General features: G+C 42.3%; 1 protein-coding gene across 3 annotated transcripts in view; it reads right to left on the bottom strand.

Moving 5' to 3' along the window:
- Positions 1 to 23783, bottom strand: part of LOC125770351 (semaphorin-1A) — a 90131-nt gene that overhangs the window by 57119 nt on the left and 9229 nt on the right. Inside the window, exon 1 of one of the 3 annotated variants that reach the window (XM_049439819.1) lies at positions 21300 to 21952. The exons of the other annotated variants lie outside the window; for them this stretch is intronic. The gene's annotated coding sequence lies outside the window, so the exon portion shown is untranslated. Of the gene's footprint in view, positions 1 to 21299; positions 21953 to 23783 lie in introns of those variants that run through there. 3 annotated transcript variants of the gene reach the window in all.

Raw genomic sequence — 23783 nt, 5'->3', positions numbered from 1 at the left:
CCAAAAATTACTCCCAAACCATTGGTGAGCGGTGGTTGTAGGTGATGAATGGTGCAGTAAGCACGGTAACCTTAATCTATCACCCATCACGCAATAGTGGTTTTTTTTGCGCTATCTTGGGGACCTTTAGTTTTTTCGTAATTTCGCAGTGCCTTCTCCGTCTCGCTTAGTGTTGAGCACAAACAAAGCTCCCACACGTTCGAAATCTTCACGCTCGGTTCATCTCGGCTGTGACAGCAGCACGAACGATCTACAAAAGCTCACACCATCAACACCCAATCGGCAACCACTTTCAAGGGCATCAGATATGGTTTGGAGCTTTTTTTTCTTCTATTTCCTTTCTTCCTTTTCAACCGCTTCTCGTCTGTTGTTCCTTGGCCTTCAACCACGAAACAGAGCTCCCTCCATCGCACATCGGTGGAACCGTAACCTCTGCGGCTGTTCGGAGTTTTGATTTAATTTAATTAGGAGAAAATGAGCGAATCATCGTGCTGACCGTGAGGATGCGCACTGACCAGGGTTGCTAAAGCATAAGGTGTGTATGTGCGACCGCATGTCAACACACTAGCGGTCGGAATCGATCGAAAGAGTGAGGATCGAATGTGAGACGGGCGGAATTAGAAACACATGGTATTTCCGTCGTACCAGGTCCGGAGAGATTGATTGCATTGGTTGCGGTTGAGCGAGGTGATGATGGTAGATGATTGTCCGGACAATGCGCTTTATCTCAACCATCGAACAAGCAGCGATCCAACAGCCCCGGATGCTATTAGCTACGGGTGCGATTGGTTTTGATAGGAGTTTTTCTACTCTGCCTTAGCCTGCCTGTCTGTGTAAATTGATTCCAAAAGTTTGACTACGAAAATAGTTAATCCTACCCCTAATCAATCCTTCAAAAGGGCTTTACTAGACTAAAACGTCCCATTAAGAGAAGCTGATCACAACTCTGTTCTGCATGCTGAAGCGGGTTTTATTGATGCATAGAGATCCTCAAGAAATCCCCATTCAAGCAGCTCGATCTTGGTATGAATATTAATGTATCGGTGTAATAAAACCTTAAATTAATGACAAACGGAAAGACACACAATTCCGCTGCTGTTGTTCGATAAGACGTTGCGTACAGAAAAAAAATATGCCTACTTATGCATACGAAATGAGGAAGACCACATCGAGACCTACACGATCGGCCATCAAAGTGTTTGGTGTTTGAACGTTCGTAACACACAAAAACCGAAAGACACACACAAACCGTTCCCAAAAGTGCCGAAAAGCCGAGTCATGTAGGCGCCTGCTAATAATTGGAAAAGCCTTCTTTTACCATTTTTTTTTGCTCACTCTACCACTGTTCACTTCTCACATCCAATGCAGGCCGGTTTGCTTGTGAAGTAGTTGCGTAATCAATTTCAATAACAAACGGCATATCATGACAGCAGCGTGTGATATGTGGTTGTGTTTTGATATACTTTTCTTGTTGTTATTTTGCGAAATCGACGAAAAAGCTCACCAGCCTATAAGAAGATGTCCCCAATGTTCATGCAAACAAGCGCGAACGAACGGAAACATGGAAATTCACTAAAATGGATGGTACGCGTGGAAGCTTCTTTATGCAAATCGCTTTTTGTTTGCAGGCAGATAACGATCGAAACCTTGCGGGAGGTCTCGCAAAACAAGACACTTTATCCTGCCTTCCTACAAACGTAGAAGCCCTCCCGGGATGTGCTTTATTCACGCCAATTTGAGACTCATTAGCATAACTCGATACACGAACGCAGCGATCAACCGCGGAACCGTCAAAACAAACGCACTTCCAAGGGTGTGAAGGAAATACGCTACAAGCGAAGGAAAAGAAAAAAAAGGCGCATTACCGTTTTTGCTTAGATTTTCCTAATCTTAAATCCCCAAGACAAGTAATGATTTTCACCTTTAGGAAAAAATCGATTTTAAGAACCGAGCGGGTGGAGGAGGTAAGATTAAGATAACGGGAGTTTTATTGCTTTCTTATGATTGAAAGATTTTTCTCTTCTCAAGTCTATCTCTTTTGCATCCACTCTTCCATCAGTCTAACCACGCGCCACCTATATAGATCTTGATTTTTTTTTGTTGTACCATTAACCCGAAACAGGCCGGGAATCGGGAGTTAATCAAATTTTGAGAAGCGTGCGCAGAAATTTTCATGATTCATTAGAGGTGGTTGGTTGCCGATTATCCACTACTCCACGGCTGGTGCGTGCATATTCATTCACAACGAACAAAGCAAATTGCCGAAAAAATGGCTTACCCCGATGATCCTGCCGCATTCGAAGATTTCTTATCCCGGTGAGCATTTGTTCAGTTTCGCTCTTTTCAATCGCCCAAGTACCAAAGGCGCGCGCGCGCGCGTTAATCTTTCGCAAAAGGGTGTAATTAATTTAAACCACCCGTTCGAAACCATTGACGGACCGAATGGTGAAGAATGGTGTGAAGGGAGATCGTAAAGCATGTTTTACCTTTTCTAGGTCCCCTTTACTATTTCGAACCATTTGCCATTCGTGGCACACGGTACTACGAGATACATGGACACAGAAAACCTGAACCGGTCCTCCCTAACGCAGCCTACGATCAGAAGCGCATATATAAATAAGCGACTGACGATGGTGACACATAGTTGTACGATTTTTTTTTCTTGTCCGTCTTTCTATTAAATACAAAAGTTGACAAATTTAAAAACATCCCCCCCGGGGGGGTAAACCCGCACCATACGTAGCCATTCTACGTTTGTTCGCTTCACGACTAATTTACACCAACCTCAATAATGGTCACCAAGACAGCCGAGGGGATCCCAGCTGATATATACAAGCGTAGTAGCTTGCTGATCGTGGCCGAGGGTTGAATTAATTTTCCTCAATGAAACTCGAACAATCCTAGCATGGCATGAATGAACGGCGGTGACGACAACAAAGATGATGTCGGCTAGTATAGCGCGAGTGTGTGTGTATGTACGTGCGCACCCGTGCGTGACGTGAGTGAAACTGAATGGAGTGTTTCTATGGCTAAATCTCCCTCCCGACCGCATTAGGGTTCCGCCGTGGCTACACGGGCCTACACATTCACGGGGTTCATCAGTTTATCGAAATAGGCAAACTCAACGATCACGTTCCCTATCGCGCAAGATAAGTAAATTTGTAATGGACTATTTCTTCACACAAGCTTAAGTCTGCGAAGCGAAGGGATGGTTTGTATGAGGTGTCAAAAATTGAATGACCCTTCCTGAGTTTTTGGGGTGCATAAATGACACGCCTTCAAATGGGTGGATTAATTTGATTAAAGTTTTTGTTACCCCTTATTGAAGCTTAACCTTTAGCTGCGAAAAAAAAACAATGTGCCAATGAATGGTTTAGCTGATTAGTATCACTTTAACCTTTGTTGCTCATAGATGGCGCTGCTGACTCATTACGCAAACCTTTGCGCATCGTCAAGTATTCAGGAAGTATTCCATAAGATCCCATAACGGGTAATTGGAATTTCAGAAAAAAAACTCTATGAACCCCTAACAGATCTTTCCCACTATAGGCAATATCAACAAAGCAAGTGTAATCTTCTATGCACATAAATAACTGTCGCATTATCATTGCCTACGGGTTGTCCACTACCAGCCACCCGATCAGTATCGGTTGTCTGTAAAGATACAGACGCCTTTTGAGATGTTCGTAGCGCAAAAACAATCACCAGACACCCGTCCAGGAAGTTAGGGCCGATAATGGTTGCGTACTCCGCACACAAAAACCCGCAGCGCTCTTTGTGCGTGCAGGTCTTGTGTCGGCGTGTCCGCCTTCACATGTGTGTTTATATCTTCGATCAAACTGACCCAAGAAGTTGCTTCCGTCCCAATGACCCCTCTCTCTCTCTCTCTTATGTTAAGGACGTCCCATCACGATATCTTCTTATTTCGGGGTCAAGTATAAATAAACAGCGACGCATCTGTTTCCATCATTAACAGTTAGGATCTTTGTGTGTCCATCATGGCACGCACATACAGCGCTACACATATCGCAAACGAGAAGACCTTAAGAGGAATCTTGCAAACGAATTACAATTGCCCCGTACTCTACCACTGTTACACTTGTTGCTGGTCGAATATCACCCACGGGACAATAAAGATAAAGGGCCCTCTTTACGCTTTATCAGTTCCGTCCCGTGCGCCTGATAGTGATCACTCTCAATAGGGTTCGACCCAAGTATACCCTTCGGTATCTTCAAACCTTCGCCGAGGCGGCCTTCATCAAATGAGCTTCTGATTCGACAAATACTGAATCGGTCCGCTTTTCCAAGATGGGCTGTTTATTGGGATAAGTTTCTTCCGGTCGCTAGGGTGCATGCATGTGTTTAGCCGCATTGCTCTACTGGCCTCGTGATTTGTTCTTCACTTCCGGATGTGATTGGGATAGTAATCTGAGTCATGTCGTTCACGGGAGAATCATAAATGATACTGGACCACCGGTACCGGCTCGGCACCGGCAACATATCGCCCAAACAAACCATAATCCAAAGCAAGAGATTCTATGACCTTATGCTATATTGCAGATAATGGGATATGATTGCGATCGTGTACAAAGAGATACATTAGTAATTTTTCCATAAGAAGTCATCGCTTTGAAGCAGCCAGCTATATCTTCTCGTGGAAATTGGATGAAGGGCACGTGTTTACAACATTAGTTTGAGAATTAAAAGAATAGCCTAAACCTATTCTTAGCTTCAAAGCCAAACAATCGCATATCTTTTGTCAGTATTTACACCGCGTATACGCTTCTAAACCGCTCAAGAGCTCATAAACTCTGTTCCATTTTGCACTAAAGAACGCGTGAAGGTATATAAAGTAAGATACATTATTGTGCAAATTTGTTTAGATTTGCACGATCGTGCGGTTTGTGTACTGGAATACTGGTGCCAATGAACTAAAGCAGCAGCATTTGGCACGCGTGTCTTACTTCACTTCGTGACGCACGTGAAGTCAAACTGTATCCCTTCGGATAGAGGTTCTAACACACGAAGCGAACTCCACGCGCACTAGATAACATATCTGATGCCATGAGTGCAGATCGTTTTGTAGCACCTCAGCTAGACAACCGCCATGTCAGTGTGGTTCGACTTCACTGATCCTAACCGACCGATCGATTTGCCTGCTTCTAATTAGGTGTTAAAAATTTGGCATCACATCAGCCCGGGCAACATGTTTTTGCCGCTGGTCACGCGCACGGCCCTTCCAATTTACCAATAAAATCGTACGATCATTTTCTCACCCGCTAATGCGTGTAGACATGAACGTTCTGTGCTTTATGTAACGAACATTTAAGCGGGTTTTATTACATCCTCACAGTCCGTCCATAACACTGCTCCCGATTGAATTTACTGCTATTCGGACGCTACACGGCACGGAAACCCACCACTTACAGCATAATAGTTTTTGCGAATTTAATTATAAACCTTGTAAACGCATTACGTGCCACAAGCGTTCGAAAGGTTGCAGAAAACTAAAATTACATATTGCCTGTTTTCACCATCCGGCAAATCTAGGGGGCACAATTTTCCACCCAAGGAAATCATTTTTTCCTATAATTGTAGTGTAACTGGCAACACCCGCTGTTCGTCAACAGATTATTGTCCATCGTCGCGCCACTGTTTATCACGGGCTGCCCTGGCCAGATTACCGAACCGACCTCTGTTCGAGTACTTTTCCCTGTGCCCCGAAAATCGATTACTTCCGCTATGCGGAAAGAAGATGCTGCAATAACAGAGCCGCAGAGAAGTGGCTAAACTCATCAACTGGGCTAGGATTGAATGAAGATTTTCTTTTTCCCAACTTCAACATGCTATAAACAAATCCACCAATCGGGCCACCACTTGAACTCTTCCGTATTTGGATGATTTTGTTTTTCTTTTCTGTGTTTTGTGTGTGTGATGCATCACATCTCGTCGTCCTCAAGTGGTTCCCGTATTTATATTGAATATCTCTGCGTGTTTTTGCTCCAAACGGAAGTCTCTGTAGCATCTTCTTTCTGCACCCAAAAACCATACTTCAAGATCCGATTGCACAACGGCAACAAGTTTCTCCGAAATGATATTCTCCACCGGGAATAGTTCCTACCGAACACCTAAATCCGGACTAACCTTCGATGATTGCCGATGATGAAGTTTGCTCTGCATGCTATCATCAATTAAATCCTTCACCGTTCGCTCTCTATGCCCCAAGCGACGACGAATTAAGAAAAGTGATTTCGATATTTTACACAAACATTTTACTATCCCTTGATTTCGCTTGAAAACCCCTAGCACACACACACACACGGATTCGCAGATTTTATTCGAACCAAATTACATCACTGCACGGTGCTGTTTGTATCCAAGTCAATCCGTTCCTAAATGACCTAAAATCCGATCTAATGCTTTTTGCACTCTATCCCTCGTGTTGCCCATTGCTTGGGCGAGAATGACTCCCCGATGGGATGCAATTTTGTTTCCGAGCACCACCCGCAGGCGCAAAAGAAACGGAAAGCAACACCACGCAGCGACACGGTTCGGATCTGAAGCTTAAACGCAACCCTTCGGTGTACCTTTACCGCTTCAACGTTACCGATCAATGTTCACTTACGTAAGTACATCCCGAAGCATTATGGTGGCACTATTTGGACGAAATCACTTAAACTTTCTGCCATCACTGAGGAGCTTCTGGTAAAGCATGAAAACATCTTGTCAAATTAAGTGTTTTTGTTCAGCCATTATCTGACCACTGCAAATGCCGATATCGCCCGCTACCGAAATGCGTAATTTTGACACGACGATCGATGGCAACAGTGTGAAAAGCACCCGATAAAACAGAAACAACATGCAAGAAAGCAATTTTACCTCTTCAGCCATCGTTCGCGGCGTTAGAGTGTCCGAAAAGCAGTAAATTACGACGTAAACATACGCCGGAAATGGTTTCTATTCAACCGCACGGATCCGTTTATCGAAACATCAGCACGAGATTGCAAACTAATCATTTACATGACGAATACCACGATCTTTCCACGGGGTCATCATTTTGTGCCTCCTCCGCAAGAGGAGAAATCGTAGAGCAATTATGCATTTATTTGAAAACATTTGACCAAACCATAGTTGCTTCGTTCGTTTGGACGGTGAAAGTGGATCTTGAAATTGCTTTTCAAAACCTACCATATCTACAATATTCTAAACGCCGTTTGGCTGGAACAACCTGTTCCGTTTCTAGAAGCTTTTGGGGTACCAATGATCAAGAAACCTGTTACGCCGTACGTACCACGCTTCGTTCAGATATGGCAGTGTCGCATAAACTTACGCTACACCACTATTCCGGCGCAAGCTTTGCATGAAGTCAATATTAGTTTACCCCCGCTTCTGGCGGACACGGACAGCATGATCGGTTCGGGAGAATAATCGTGCATCGTCCGTGAAGTTCCCACGCATCCACCTACTGCAGAACTCCAACATGGGAACGGCGACAACACTGTCGACCGTCTGGTGTCAGCAAAGATGGTCCTTGGGATGACCTCTTGTCTTACCTGTAGGAAAAGAGCAGAAATAACCAAAAGAAATTGAAATTAGTACCAACAAAGTGACAGCTGGCTTCCACCGGCATGATATTGGTGAATATCGTAGGTGTTTAGTTCTTCGTTTCTCCCCTTATTTCCTCAAAGACTTGCGCTTGTGAAGCTACTAGCGAAAAGGACTTGTCCCCTGTGACTCAATGGAGAAGTCGCGGTCAGCTTGTTTGTGAGTCATCGAAGCCATACGAATGTGATGTCTTCCATTCGATCCTGTTACCTTTTTAATCCGCCATGAATAAGATTAATTCAATTTAATAACTTAAAACACATTTCAATAATTCTTGGAATTGGATATTAATGTTTAGATTTCGGTGATTACTCATGTAGCAGCACTATGTTAAGTCACGTGTTTTCTATGACTCAAAATCGTTTTTAAAACAATATAAGATTGATAGATTTCTTTGGTTTTCTTTGGAATGAATTTAACGAAACAGAAACGATTAAATTAGTTTTATTTTTAGAACTCGTCATCGTATACATGTGCCATTGACTCCCCCTTACTATAAGGCTATTATTTCTAGTCAATGCGTAGCACAAAACAAAAACCTTAAACATACCGAATTCGATACGCTACGTTGAAAAAACACACAAAAACACGAACCATTTAATCCATCACCTCGCTACATCACGGAAACTGGCAAACGCAACGGCTCCTATTAAACTTTTGTTCCAGAATCTCGCAGAATCTCTGGTAAATCGGTAACCGAAAATTAACAGCGAACCTTTGAAGAAAAAAAAAGACTACATTACCCAAAAACGTATTAGTCATGTTGGAGAGAAGGCTAAAGAAAGGGAACAAGAAGCACATAGCCACAGCTAGCCAGATTGTGGAACGAAAAACAATACGCGATGGAAAGCGAAATTAAAAATCGTGATCACGCATAACCTAGAAGAATTACGCTTTGCAGCGATCGCGTTGCCAAAAGCTGTGGCACGATCGGGCCTCACTCGACGATGCTTGGAAACGTGGAAAGAACGCTTTGCCGGGAGCTTAATTCGGGGCCACTGAGTGGCCAGATATTGAGGCACAAGTTTCATCGTTCTTACTACTGCTTTGCATACCCGGACTTGGGAAGGTTGGTCCAATAATTGCTGTGTAAAGAACGGACGCACGAAAAGTTGCGACTCACCTCCGAGAGGTGCGTAGATAGGTGAACCAACCGTTTGGCGATGATCTACATTTTGGGGCTTTCGCGGTCTACACATAGAACATGGAGTAAGAACATTCAAAATCTCTACATCAGCGAAAAAAAACGAGAACATCGAAGGTTACAACCCTGGACTGGGTAGACTAAATCGCACTTCTAGCGATGGACTATCATTAAAATGAAGGAGAGCCGTATCTTACGCGACGGAAATCGACAGCGAGTCCATGAAATCAACACACAAATTGCCTTTTCATCGGCACCTTCAAACCACCGATGCATTATTTGTTCTACGACCCTATTCTCTCATTATTCTTGCGGCGATGGTCAACGATCGCCATCCCCATGTATAACATCACATTCGAATCGGGATGAACGCTTCCAAAAGATACACACCTTAATATCTGACCACAAACTATCTCCTGTTACGGATTTTTTTTTTAAGTTTTGGGAGAGGAGATACTCAACTCGGTACCGTGTCCAATTGGTGGTTTGATCAGACTTCCTGTACGCCTCTTAGCTTTAGCTCCAAAAAAACATGTAACGAAACGACTGTTTGTTCAAGAACAACCACAACGCCCCAAACCGCAGATTTCCGTCTTTTCAATCTGTACTGCTCTGCGATATTTCGGTAATCTGACACTTTTCTGTCTGTCTGCATTACTGCATTCGGCATCTGGGAATGCTCTCCGGTGCTTTAGATTGAGAGTTGGATGCTTCTAGCTTATCGTTTGAGCGAACAGCAGTTTTTGAACTTCCTCCTATTCTCTGTGTTGCGGATCTGTTCACATTCTGCAGAGGGGGAGAAATTGACCACATCTCAACAACAAAAAAAACGGTGATGCTCAGAACAGCGGAACAGAGTTTTGAATAACGTTGCATATAAATATACCCACCAGCACAGCATTACCACCCCGCGGTGCAGAAGTCATCCATTTTCCCAAAAAAAAAGCTCACTTTGGGGTCTTCTGTTACCTGTGCCAGCCAAAGGTTCATCCTGTCTGTTTCGCTCAGACTGATGTGATACGCTTGAGAACGCACCACCGGATATAGCGATACGAAAGTAGCGTGGGGACTTACTGCAGGAAGAAACAAAAACTCCGATAACCCCATGAGACCCTTTTTCCGGGCCTGTTTGAGTGGCCTTTCCCTGGTGACTCTGGACGGTCAGTGACCACTAGAGCTTCAGTTATGTGTTCTTCCTAGACAGACACCCTTGCTAATTGAAATGTTTAAACTGAGAACAACAGCTAGAACATCCCCACGTGCAAGCCAAGAGTCCCGACCATAAAGAACCGGAAGCGGATCAGTAAATTTTCCTAGCGGCTATATACTTCGTGCTTTAACCGTCAGATCCTAATGAGACCGCGCACACATATACGATCGCCTCCCTTCACAAGGGATATGGTGGATGGCTCGTAAAAAATGTCATTAAAAGTTAAACACCAACAAGCCAAACATTCCATTCGCATAAATGAACACTTTCATTACGAACGGATTAAATGGCTACCTAATTGCGCACGCCAAGTGTCGTGTCAATCGTTAACGAATGCAGTGTTGATGCGTTTCGCTGAGCTTTGCCGATGTTGTTCAATTAAATAATTGGTTCCGAGCAGGCTTCCAAAGAGCATTATACGGAATGCATTCTTATTTCGGTTACGACCATTACTTCATCTTTTGGGTAAGATTATGGACGTTTCTCTCGAAATCAAGACATGTTGGAATAATTCATAAGCTCATCCGCCCTGTCAGCACACTACTGACCGCTAAGGTAACAGAACAAGCTCCATTGTAAATTTAAAGATTTTCTCACTAACTGTGCGACTACCTAAAAGAAAGACACTTCTTAAAATCTTTCCACTCAGTTCATTAACCGATACGACCAAACAGAATTATGAAAGAAATTTCCCAGCTCTCCCAGCTACCAAATAAACGTGGATTTCTTTTCCCTCGTTTTTTTTTGCCGCTTCTGGAGTCGAAAGAAAAATACGATCAACCTCATCCCTTCCTTCCCCCCAGTAAACTGTTCGCATAAATGCACACCCAACACCTACACTTCACCCTAGTTTAGTTGCATTTTCGTGGCCCAACTTAACTAATTCTCTAATTTACGATCGTACACACTGTGCTCCATGGACGTTCCTTCCACTTCGTGCATAATGCATTAAGCGAAGAACAAACCCTTTCTTTCCGTTGTCCAAAAAGTGCAGGCAATTCAACTCAACTGCAACAGAAAAATAAATCCTCCCGGTCCGTTAATTTCGAAACACGAAACCCCCGCTTGGCCGTTCGGTTGCACCCGCGCCCAGCACATATAAGATGCGAACGCCGAAAATAGACGGCTTTTGGCCTTAGGCGCTGTGGACCGGACACACACAAGTATCTTTCCCGTTTCTTGCTGCTCGGTGCGGCTTCAGTGCTGGTGTGAAATTTAATTTGCTACTGCAATCGTGTTTCGTTCAAGATGGTTCCATCGTTTTTCTCACCGCGCCTCCCCCCCGGGAACAGCTCTAATGCAAACCCCTGATCCCGCTTTAACCTGATGTTTAGAATTTCCAGCCGAAGTGCATTGCCATTACAGGGGAAGACACTGGCGAGGTAAAAGTGTAGCAAGTGAGTGATTTTTTCCACCATTTCTATGCTTATCAAAACACACCCGCCAATATCCCGTTACCAGTACCAGTCCATTTTGTGGAGCGAACACTAAAGGGGTTAAATCTTCCCCCACAAAAGTTACCACTTTCATCAACGCGCACGAAAACACCGAACGTTCGTCGAAAAGTAGCTACCGAAACTACCGGCAAAAGCTGAAACAACACATCAGGCCAAAGAAGAAATGAAGGAAAATACAAGGAAAAATTCTAACTGTACGATCAGTCGGCAGATCTACACACAATACGTCGAATAAAATATCGAATTTCAGATGGCACGTTATTCCTGACGACTCCCAAGTTAATACTGGTGTGCAGTTGTATGCTTCGGGGGTTTAAGGTTTACCAATGCGATCCCGTAACTCAGTGAGACGGTATGTCTGTAACCAGCTTCCATCCATATCGAGGGATTTGCCCGACTTATGTACGACTCCTAGAACCTCTAGACGCCCGTGCGTAGTCAGCCGGGGCAGGAATTTCAAATATCTCAATATGATAAATTCCAACGTGCCAGGCAAATCAAGGGAATTTTGCTTCAAATGGTTGGTTACCATTTTTTTCGCTTGTTTTAAGCCGCTTGAAACAACCCTACATCGGTGACCCTTGATTTATGGTGCATTGGAATTGGAACTTCGTAAATGTCCATATACATGGGCTTAAGCTTCAAAGTCTATTTCTACCGATCGAGTGGTATGTGGTAGCTAATTCGATGAAATAAACCAGAGAACAAGTATTACGAATTCAACAGAACAAGAAATCACCAAAAATTGTTAAATATCCAAAGAGATCAAGGAGAGAGAGAGGAGTCGCTAGTGGAAGATGTTTTCTGATTTTTGACATCCTTCACTCATCTTCTAAAAAGCGCACACATACACATTAAGACTATGTGCGGAGAGATGATCATTATGTGTAACGTAATAACAGTTGTCAAGTTCTAACACCTCGTTCTTTCAGGTTCTAACTTTCTATGGCTTCGGGCAGATAATTGATGACAGCTGGTAAAACGCTTACTTCACTTGCTCTGGTTGGGCCATTTATTCCGCGCTGGTAAAGCAGTAACGAAGCAGCGCCCCAAACGTCATCCAGGGAGTTGGTACATTATTGGTGATTATTAATATTTCTCCCCGTTCCAAACTCCACACACACTATGCGTTACTTGTGCCATATGCAACCGAACTCACCTTCATTAAACTATCTCGTTATCCATCGAGGCGGGCACTATCAGACGAAAGAAATACCGTACACCTTAAAAGCCACCGAAGAGGATTCTTCAAGTGAATTATTAACCGATCGCCGCTGATTTCTTTTCGCTTAGGTGTTTTTGCTTGTCTTTTTCTTTTCATGGTCAGATCGAGCACTAATCCAAACCAAGGTGTTAAATGCTAACATCTTCAGAAGCGTGCGCTGTTTTGCGAAAAAGCATACTCATTATTATTACACTCGCTTTTGCTCTCTCTCTCTCTCTCCCTTCTTTCTGGTGTTGAACAAATAGACATTTATTTTGGGTACATCAACCCTCTACACACACACAAAACGAACGAAACCCCCCGTCAAAAGGGGTCGAAAAAATGTATGCCAATGTACATCGTGCACTATGGCATTCCTTAATTTTGAATACGTGTTTAATGCACCACTGGCCGCAACACGTAACATGGGGTCAATTTTTTCGTAATATTTTTCATTATTATCGAAAAAGATGAACATTAAAGCGTCTTTAATGGCTGACGCACGGATTGAGCCGCTGGCTCATCTTGCCTAGAGCCGTAATGTGAAAGATGCGATGAGTGAAATGATTTGCACACGAAAATCTAATGAATATCGAGTGGTACCTGCTACTTGAGGCACGATTATCTGCATCTGAGAGTGTAGAAAAAAAACACTGAACGCTCATCACAATATGGCTAGAAGCCTGCGCTTGAAAATTGCTCAAAATGGTCTTACTTCACCTATGGCCCATGCCATGCCAATAGGGAACATTTGCCATTTGTTGAAAGCTGTTGAAAGCTAACAAATAATTATATCTCTGCATAATACAAGTACCTCGTTACGTACTGTTACTATAACTGTGAACTGCCAAAAACTTGCCACCAAATGATAAAATATAATCCGCGACTGACCGTCCATGTATGTGATGCTGTTACACAATACTCTTGTCCTGCCCTCTCATCGGTAACCGAGAAAGCCTTTCATTGTTGCCAATTATAGCCCCAAATTGGGAAATATCTTAGCCGTCTTGTTAGGGAACTCTAATAATGGTTCTCTCAAACATTTTCTCATGCAGCAGCGCCTTGAGATCCTTTTGCAAACCGTAGAACAAACAAAAGAAATACAAAAAGGACTGTAACTGCCAGGTGTGTCTAGAGACAGGTACAAAGATACAGACAATTTTAAGGTTCATGGCAAATTTGGAAGAAAAATAAACCCAAACAGATGACAATTACGGATAACGTCTGTAAACTAGTAGAATGGGAAAAATGTGTTTTCAAGCACAAAATGTTTGTAAAAATAATTTCGCTTTATTGCACTTAATTTTCATAATTAAATTAAAACGGCGACAACACAGGAATTATAGATTACTTGCTTACAATAACCACACAAATCTTAACCATATGTACTCTTCCTTACACGGTGGTTTGTCATCCCACACTTGAATCTAATTGTTCACGCGAGACGGGGCCGTACCCACTTCAGCTTAGGAAGCGAAAATGTCTTTCCCAGTGAATAGTTGTCCAATTTCGACCGGCTCAAATCAACGCACTCTCCCGGATCAACCGTGAAGAAAAGCGAACCGTGCGTGGCATAAAGTGAGCATAAAGAACCGAGCCTAAAGTTCAACAGATGACACAACGCGGAGAAGCTGGTGTAACGCAACTGTGACACAAAGAAAAAGGCTACTCGCGGTTCAGGGAAAACCAGAAAATGTACCCCGTAGCCCTACGGACGAAGGGACTTCACCCAAAGGTTCAACCCGAAGCGTAAACGCAAGCATTCTGTGGGCAATGCGTTACACACGTTACGTCCCAAAACCGTTTCGTTCCGGTAAGCGTTACGCGGCTTGGTTGCGGAGCGAGAAAAAAAAACGAAACATACAGAGACGGGGTTGAAAGGGGGCAGGGGGTGGAAATTGAAAACTAGTGTTAAACAGAGATGAAAGAAAACGAGTGCGAGAAGGAGAAATATTAAGAAAGAATAAAAGAGAAAAAGACTGTCAATATTAAAAGCAAACGGAAGGGGATGAAAACCAAAGTTGCCAAACCGGTTTTAAAGTCTGTTTTCTTCTCGGTGCGTCATTTTTCCGCTTCTTTGCCACTTACGCGTCCCTTCAGCGTCCGTAACCACTTGCTGCAGCATGGGTCCAAACACACACTCATACACATCAGAACGATCAGCGATCTTCGTGCTCTTTCTTACTGCCCCGTCTTATGTTTACGCCGCTACGCTTGGGTCAGCGAAAACATACAATTCATGCATCACGTACACATGTACACACTAAAAAGTATGCTTTCTTCCCCGCAACACAACCACATGCGCGAGAAGCCGATATATCCATGCACAACAGAACTGGCGGAACACAGCAAGCTTACCCGCATACGCCTGGCATAATAAGACGCAAACGGAACGTTTTCTTTTCTTATGCTTTGTCCACAGTTCTACTATTTTTTACGGATTTCTTCGTCTCGTGTTCCGTGCTGTCGTTGTCCTGTTTTATGTTTTCCCCTCCCCGATCTACCACACCCTCGTCGTAGATCACCTACTACAACATCAGCTTTCGTTCTTTTCTTCACTCCCTTGTACACTGTTCGATTGTCGTTTGGAAGCTGTATCGTAACAACGCAAAGCAGTCTCAAATGCGATCAAATTGAACGTTGACAACGACGCTAAATTGAGGTTACTTTGCTTCAACATAGATGTACCCTAGAGTTCCAGAAAACAGAACATCCTTTTCCAATACCAAGTCAGTAAGGGACACACCAGAAAGGCAGATATATGGTGACCAAAACTGGATCGTTATCTTTAATTTACATCCGTAAATCATACACACGTACCATCTTCAGATGGTTACACTTGAGTGCGATGGTTGTAAAACCCACAAGGAGGACAACATTTTATGTCTTCTTCACTCTAAATGTGAGGGTGTGTCTCGGCATAAGGAATCTCTCGGAAGGAATCCATAAGGCTCGCAAAGGGTCATCGAAAGCATGACAAATGCTACGTCCATTTGCCGTTGCGAGTTCGAACGTCTGTGGTTCTTATTTTTGGAGACATGAAATGAAAATGTTGTCTCACTGCAACTACGTATAGTGTCGCAGCACGTCCCAAAAACAGCTAGACTGTAGACACAAGAGGTTTCTCCAGGAAAATCCCAGCTGCCACTCTAGACCCTCTTGTCTAGGTAGAGAAGATCTGGCGACGTGAGATAACGCTGGGAATAGCCATTAATTAATGTCAGGTGTCCAGACAAAAGTCAAACAATCGTCTCCTGTTGGTACTACTTTACGACGACATCATTCAAAATTGTCCTAGAACTCAAGAAAAAAAAACCGGAAAAGGGCTTCATTTGTGTTTAAAATAATTGGAAGTAATAATTCGTAAAGAGTTTGGAAGGAGTTCTAGAGGATCTCTCGTATGTTAAGAAGCATATAGTGAGAAGAAACTCCGACCTTCATATAGAAAAAAGGCTGGAAAAAGAGTTGATCTAAATGATGTACCATTTCCTGGCTTATTGGAAGCCTTACACACGCTCAAAAAGAGATGAAGAAAACCACAAAATAACAAACACAAACGTCCAAAAAGGTGTGCGTCCGGAGGCATAAAATATCGATCATCCTCCACCATCATCCATTGTTGGCTCACCCGAAAAGCCACCGCAGTAAAATAACAATAATGACTATTTTCCTGACGATCATACGCTCCATCCTGCCTGGATTGTACGTCCCGAATCATACATATACTGCATTTACCAACCCACGAAGAATCGAATGTTTCAAGACACACCCTCCGGAAAGGAAGTGGCCATCGGGCCAAAAGATTTGGATTAAGATTTTAATTTAACGCTCGAATAGTGAGCGCTCCGATGGAGAGCGAAAGCTCGTGAATTTAACCGTAGCTGCTGTTGGAAAATTAACTCCCAAAAGTGATGTACTTATTAGACACATTATGAAGGTACAAAAACAATTAACGAAACGACAGTTACGGGAGCAAGATTTTGCACCATTTTATGCGAGATTAGAAAGCATGAACAATTTAGATCTTGTTCACAAAAAAACCCACTCACTAAATTAAGTTAGCATACAAACAAAAAAAAATCTGCAACCCATTTCCTTTAATCGTCATTAAAAGCAAAACAAAAACAGTTGCCAATTTTCCGGTAATGCTTCCTTTTCAAGTACGCAGCTAAAATTGAACCGATCGTAGTTGAGATCAGTTAAACGGGTGCTTCCAATGCACACAATCGCGAGACCTTAAGACAAAGCCCAACGTAGTGATGTTGAAAGTAGATTGAAAGCCTTACCAAACCTCACAATATCTTCAGGGGTTTTGCGGGTTCCTCGCAACTGGAGCGTAAAGGCTCCCGTAGAAGAAAAATCAATCGATGCCATCGCTTTCCTTCTACAGGCGTGTATAGATCGTCGCTGAAGTTTATTTTTTCGCCATACCATCCATTATAATCCATTTTCAAAGCCTGCAAGGCTTGCCGTGAGGTAAAGTGAATGGCAAATTTAGAAGAGAGAAAAAACAACGCACACGGTTCCTTCCTATACGCCTGCTAAATGTGGTCTTGTCGTGCTACTCCGTGTACTACTCCAACGGCAAGCGCCTACCGGCTGCATTGGTCGTTGGTCTCTTTCGCTCCACCTTCCAATAAAATATAATCTGGATCAATAAATTTAAAATCAAAATTGCTCTCCATTTGCTACGCTGCCGCCTGCATCTCCAAGACTCGGCGCACTCAAGACCCGGTGTACACGATTATTGTGTGCGGGTAGATGCCGGAGCGTGTACCGAAAACTCGTTCTGTTAACCTCACTGAAACAGTCACTCCTCCAGAGAGGTGGGGGAGAACTCCTCCAGAGATCCAACAGACCTGAATGAGTGCGTCCTAAGGGTGACAACTGAGTATGTATCAACCTTCCCTCCTCAGAAGTTTCAGGGACTTCACTGTACTGGACATTGATTCTTTTTTTTGTTGTTATTTTTGCTCACTGAACCTTCTAAACCTAGGACCCACTAACTGACTCATTGTCCACTTGGACGCGTGCACGTCAAGAAGTAGATCACACTTTCCGAAAAGGGGATCGGTCAGCAACACCTTCTACCCGGTCCCGAGATCACTAATCTCGGGTTGCTGCTTATATTTCACGCCTTTCGATCCGACAATCACGACGTTTATATTCGCCTATAGAAGGAAGGTAAACGCCACCTCTAGTATGGCTTCTTGTGCACTTAAGAAGTCTCCGAGAAGTTCACGGAGACCTTGCTTGTGCGGTGCGGAATAATAACGCTCCATTCGGTACAGAAATCAATTTTTCCGCTCCCTTCTAGGAAAAAAAGGGATTGTAGTGCAAGGTTAACGCACAACCGCACACATGCGCCGGCACCTTCACTAGTCACCCTGGAAAGGTACTGCTCCAACAACTTAAAACACGTAAAAAAAAGCATAATCCAAAATTGACACGCTGCGGTAGGAAATGGGAGGCATAAAGTTTCGGTGCCCAAAAGCCTATTTATCACATGGACAAATAAAATTAGAGCAAAATGAATACCAATTTACGTTTCCTTCGTGCTTTCAGCGAAGGTTTTTCTTCCGGAAGCCGGTGATTAATCGACCGGTATGATAGAATTAAACGGTGAGTAAGGCAGCGTGCCAGACCTGGCACCGGGATTTCCATTCTAGCAGCAAATGTTTGTGGTCAATAAATGGCTTTAGGAAATGAATGCAGTGCGCGTGTGTTATAAAAATCACCGAGCAATATCCGACCGCGTAACGCAACTAACACTGTTCAACGGTAACAATGTGTTGATTGCATACTGTTGATTGAACGATTGACAACTTGACGCTAAGAACTTAACGGTCTGTAACGTCTGTAAGATCGAGATTTTAGATGTATATGTACAAATATGAATAAAACATTATTATGAGAGTTAGAAATGATCTCATGTATCTTCGTCTATTGACTGATTGATTTTGAGTCTCACCGTTATCCAATGCCTTAGATGAGAGAATTATTTCCACGTGAGAAATCTTGCTGGAGAGGACGGTAATTTACCTGAAAATAAAGCAAATAATATGTTTTTAATTTTTCTTCATTAATAGTTTCTTATTTTTTAAATTTGTTACATTTCGTTCAACAAGTTCAAATACTTTTTTTAAAGGTTAATCTTCATCCACAACACAATCTATGCTTCCATAAGAATTGCAATTCGTTCCACACAGACACATTAATGTGTTTTTAACACGGTACAACGAAGCGAAGAAATATGATCGATGCAACTTCGCATGCGTCATCAAGAACCGATCAAGCAAGAACAAAAGCGAACGATCGCTTGCAGCAAGCAAAAAAAAAAGTTCACAACAATCACAATTAATTTCTCATCAAAGGAAGCACAACAACTCGCGTCGCTAATCATACGTACGGAAAAGCAACGATTATTTTCAAATTGTCACATCGGAAAGATTGTTAACCAGCAAAACAATGCTGCGCGGGAACTAGTAATTGCATCACGAAACGTATTGATAATTATTTTAAATCGTTTAACCTTCGGGTAGTGTAATGAGTAAGTTGACAGTTGAGAGATCTTTACCGCTGAATTTAATAAATAATGTTAAGCAAACAAAAAATACATCAAGTGTTAATATTTGTCTTATTTGCTTTTTATATTTTACGCTGCTTTTACAGCAATAAGAACAATCATATTACATGCGCGCATGTTGATGGCGTCATATGGCTTCGTGGTTTACTTTAGTAAAACCAAAACGAATTGCATCTTTGCTGATTAATTTCAGCTACTATTCATTCGGTTTTTTTGCATTACAGCACAATTCATTTTTACCTCACTTGATGACAACCGACTAGTCAGGTTATGAAGAAACCCTTTCCCTGCGGGCATTTTCAATCTCGTCGAGTTCAAGGAGTCTTAAAGCCAGAGTACCGCAAAGCATTAAATTGCCCCAACACGCACATACAAGTGATCGAAAAAGATCCGAAAGTACCGAAAGAGTTGCTTACAAACTGCAACACAGCGCCCAATTTCCTTGCAAAACCGGAACGAAGGAAAATCACGGCACAAACCCCATTATCTCCCTACCGCTTGTACCCGTATTGCCTGGATGCTGTACAAATCGTTGTTTTTTTCTTTTTTTGGCTTATCAAAGCATAAAGAAGGATATATTGAAGAGAGAAAAAAAACACACACAAAAAAAAGGAACCAAAGCGAAACCGATATCATACCCACAAAACGCGAAAATAAACAGTAAAAACAACGAAAAAAAAAGAGGGAAAAATAAATTCACGATTATTCGCAACGAGGACAACGAATTTGCAAAGTGAACGGCACCGGTGCACAACGAAACGGGCAGGGGGAAATAAGAAGTTTGCATGGAAGCGTGGAAGGAGAAAAGCTACAAAGCCCCAAACACGACACTTGTTCAGGGCTATGTGGGGCCCGCGCAAACCGGTTCACAAAATGGAGAAGCCGGTTCGCGCTTTATTTGCCGTAGTCTTGGGCGAAGCGAAGAGAGCTGTGACTCCGGCGGTGATCATATCCTTTCCTTCTTCTGAACCCGTTCTTAAGAGAACGCTCCCAATCGTCTTTATCCTGCGTCATACGACATATTCTTTTTTTTTGTTTGGATTGCTTTATCTTTATTTTAGTTTTGCTTTGATGCCATTCTAAAAGTTCAATTGTTGGTTTAAGAACAACAAAAAACACTTACAAGAAAACCTAATTCAATCGTCCGTCAGATAGTATCTGTATCTACTTGCTTCTAGAACACAGCAGCTATATCTTTTAGTTTGCTTAAATCTTAAAGCCTCCTTAACCTTTCCCAGTTGTAGCTTAACCCTCCCAGCTGTCTAAGGATCTGAAGTTGCAGCCATGATACGATCGCTAAGCAACGCTCGTTTTACTTAATCGCGATCGCTTTCTTGTTACGATCTTGATTTCTTCTTGATTCTTCCTCCTGGTACCACCTCACGGCATGACGCCAGCCATTATTTCAGCTTGAACTCTTCCAACACAGCTTCATCTGTTTCGTACCGTATGGGTTTTTTACACTCTCGGAAAGATGCAGGACATTAGCATAAAATCGCTTTTTCACTTTACTCGCGATAAATCGACCCCCCGAAGACTTTAACTCCCAGCGGTAGTACGGCGAAACCTAATCGGAAAATGAAGCTACATCCCTCCTAACCACAATCCATTGCGGCTTTTAAGATTAATCGACCCCTAGTGGGCCATCATATTGGATGGGATCAGTGACACAAACAGAAACCGCAGAATATGTATTTAATTTAGTAAGCTCATAAAACGCGACCAACTCTAATGGATTTTTGGTTTGATTCCGCTATAAAGTAGGAAGAAGAACTTATTTTTACTAAACAACCGCTTAGGTGCTTGTTTGCAATTAGCCGAGTGCAAACTAACACTACAACTAGACATTTCTTTGCCAGCAGTGTGTTATCAGTGAGAATCAGGTCATCAGCTATTCGTCCCCCAATGAATGCGTCATGATGCTATTTTAAAGCAAGCGCAAAATTAATCTTGAAAAAAAATATCAAAATTGATACAAACCACCAATCAGGCCAGGAGAGATGATAAGAAATACGGACAAAACAAACAGTTTGCCAACAAACGACAATCGGTTTGTATTGACAGTTTCGTTACGCATGATTTAGGACCATTACCTTTCGCACTGGGTTTCACAGGTCAGATTTGAAGTTTTTACCGAACAGCTTTACTGGAACTTTCTAGCGTTTGTTGAAGATTAAGGAGATCTGTAAACAAAACGAATCATCCAAACTGTTTGTCTTGATTGTTGGTTGATAATGTGTCATAAAATGTGCCATATTAATGGCGAAAACAATAGATGCATTATACAGCTGAAATTAGCATAAAAGAAATCCAAACATTGTTTTACAAAATACAACTAATGGTTCGAAAAACAAAGCGTTCCCACAATTCCACAGGAAAAGGATAATTGGTTTTACCCCTTTGGCGAACATGCAATCCTACATCCCATTACAGAAGAACGTGAAAAAATAATCCTTTAAATACACCGTGAAGAAGAAACGACCGAAACCGGTAAGCTGAACATTTTATTTTCTTGCAAATTCACCAAACACTCCAAACGCACACACATGCGCCAGCATCGAGACGCATATGTAAATGACGCCAAAAAAATCACCATGACGGAGATGGACGCTACAAATCCTTTTGTCTACCACCTTCAGCGTAAACATAAACCTCGCGCAAGATGACGTAAGTTCGATGCACCGGGCAACAAACAGAAACCAGAATTACCACCCAGTCGCTTTCTTACCGCTTCCCCTTACCGTCATCCCCAACGTACCATCCCCATGCTTCGTTTGCAAACCAACAACTAACCTGTTGCGCGTATTGTACTGTACTGCTAAAGATTTTCGACTTCCCAGCATCGATTGCGAACATGGGGTTGGTATGGGAGAGTGAGACGAATACGCATTAATCTTGACTCCGACACCGCCAACACCACCACAAAACGCCACCAACGATGCAGTCAATTGCACCGAAAACAGTGCAGCAGCAAAACAAGTTAGTACAGTCCCGTTCCTTTTTTTATGACCATTCATTTATCCGTTATCATATGCCTATTTATGGGGTTTTTGTATGCGGGAGATCTTGTTTTTTTGTTGCTGTTCTATAGATTTGTTTTTGTATCTCCATATAAGATATCTTATTTATTCCTTTTTGTTTTCTTTTTTCTATGTTTTAATTGTATATTACTTTGGTTTTGTTTTTTGTTTTAATTTTAATGTTTGTTTGTTTAAGTTTTATCAAATGTTTTGCTATTTATCCTTCTGTTTTTGTCTTCTGTTTTGCTTTGTTATTTTTATGTATTATGTTTTCTCTTTTTTCATGTTTAAGTGTTTGTAATATAGCTTTCCTATGCTGTTTTATATGCTTATTTTATAATTTTTTTTACTCTTTTATGTTATTTTTTTATGTTTTATGCAATATAAATTATTTGTCTTTTTTATAACAACTTTTCACTTCTGCTTAAGTATTTTTCTATGCTACACGCTACACGCTTTCTCTTCGAACAGAAGAATTTTTCTTGATTTATTTTTATATTAATCATGTTTTGCGAACAACACACTAGAGAAAAAAAAACCCCATTAAACATGCTACAATACATGCTTTCAAAATTAATCATCGCGTAATACAACTCTCAGTGCAACCTTCTCATCTCCTCTCACCATTGAAACAGTAAACCTGAGCTGTATTAGAAGAAAAAAAACCACCGCTCACAACCGTAACCGCAGCGTCCGGTTTTAACGGGTGTCCTCAATTTTCTTCACCCACACGTCCAGCCATGTTTGCATTTTCCATCGGTGGAAAACCGATTCTCGTCAATACGACACGTACCCGTACACGGCAGAACAGCACGGCGACACCCGCCATCAACAAGCATTACGAGTGTGTAAACATCCAGTACGATGGACCATGTTTTAATGTTGCCCTTCCGCTTGTGTTGCACTGCTGCAAAGCGTAAACACATCGCGGTTGGATGATGACGCGTAAATGCATCCATGGTGCATCCATTTGCATCGCAGCACGCTAGTGGACGTTGTTTTAGTGAAATTTTTACACAACACAACAAACGATCGTTTCGCTTCTATTTCCCCAAAACAAAACAAAAAAAAACTCACATCTCCCAGCCGGTGGATGGGAAGCGAAAATTGAAAAAAAAAACACAATTATTACACAATGCGCTCGTTCATTGCGCCGCTGGGGAGAAATTCTGCTTCTCTCCATTAGCACGATCGCGCTACGAGCCCTTTAAAACGTGTAACTTGGCCGTTACACTCATGCTCACTCACTCACTCCACGTGTTGCAGCTCAAAAATCAACACTTTGTCCTCCGTAGATTATACTGTAGATGCGTGTTTACAAGCACAAACAATGAATGGTGTGAGGGGTTTTTTTTGTATGCTAATGAAAAAAAATAATACCAAATGGAAAAAATTGGAAAAGTTTTCTATCACTAATTTTAATACTTTTGTTTTCTAGACCCAACTGCCGGAAATAAACCCCGTCAGGAGAGTATTTTTATGAGGATGAAAAATCATTTTTACACACGTTCATAACACGCACACGTTTCGCCACACGCACGTGTCCGGTTAGACGAT

The sequence above is a fragment of the Anopheles funestus genome, chromosome 3RL (genome assembly GCF_943734845.2).
Source record: "Anopheles funestus chromosome 3RL, idAnoFuneDA-416_04, whole genome shotgun sequence".
Classification (NCBI taxonomy): domain Eukaryota; kingdom Metazoa; phylum Arthropoda; class Insecta; order Diptera; family Culicidae; genus Anopheles; species Anopheles funestus.
This window is presented reverse-complemented; position numbering and strand designations above follow the sequence as displayed.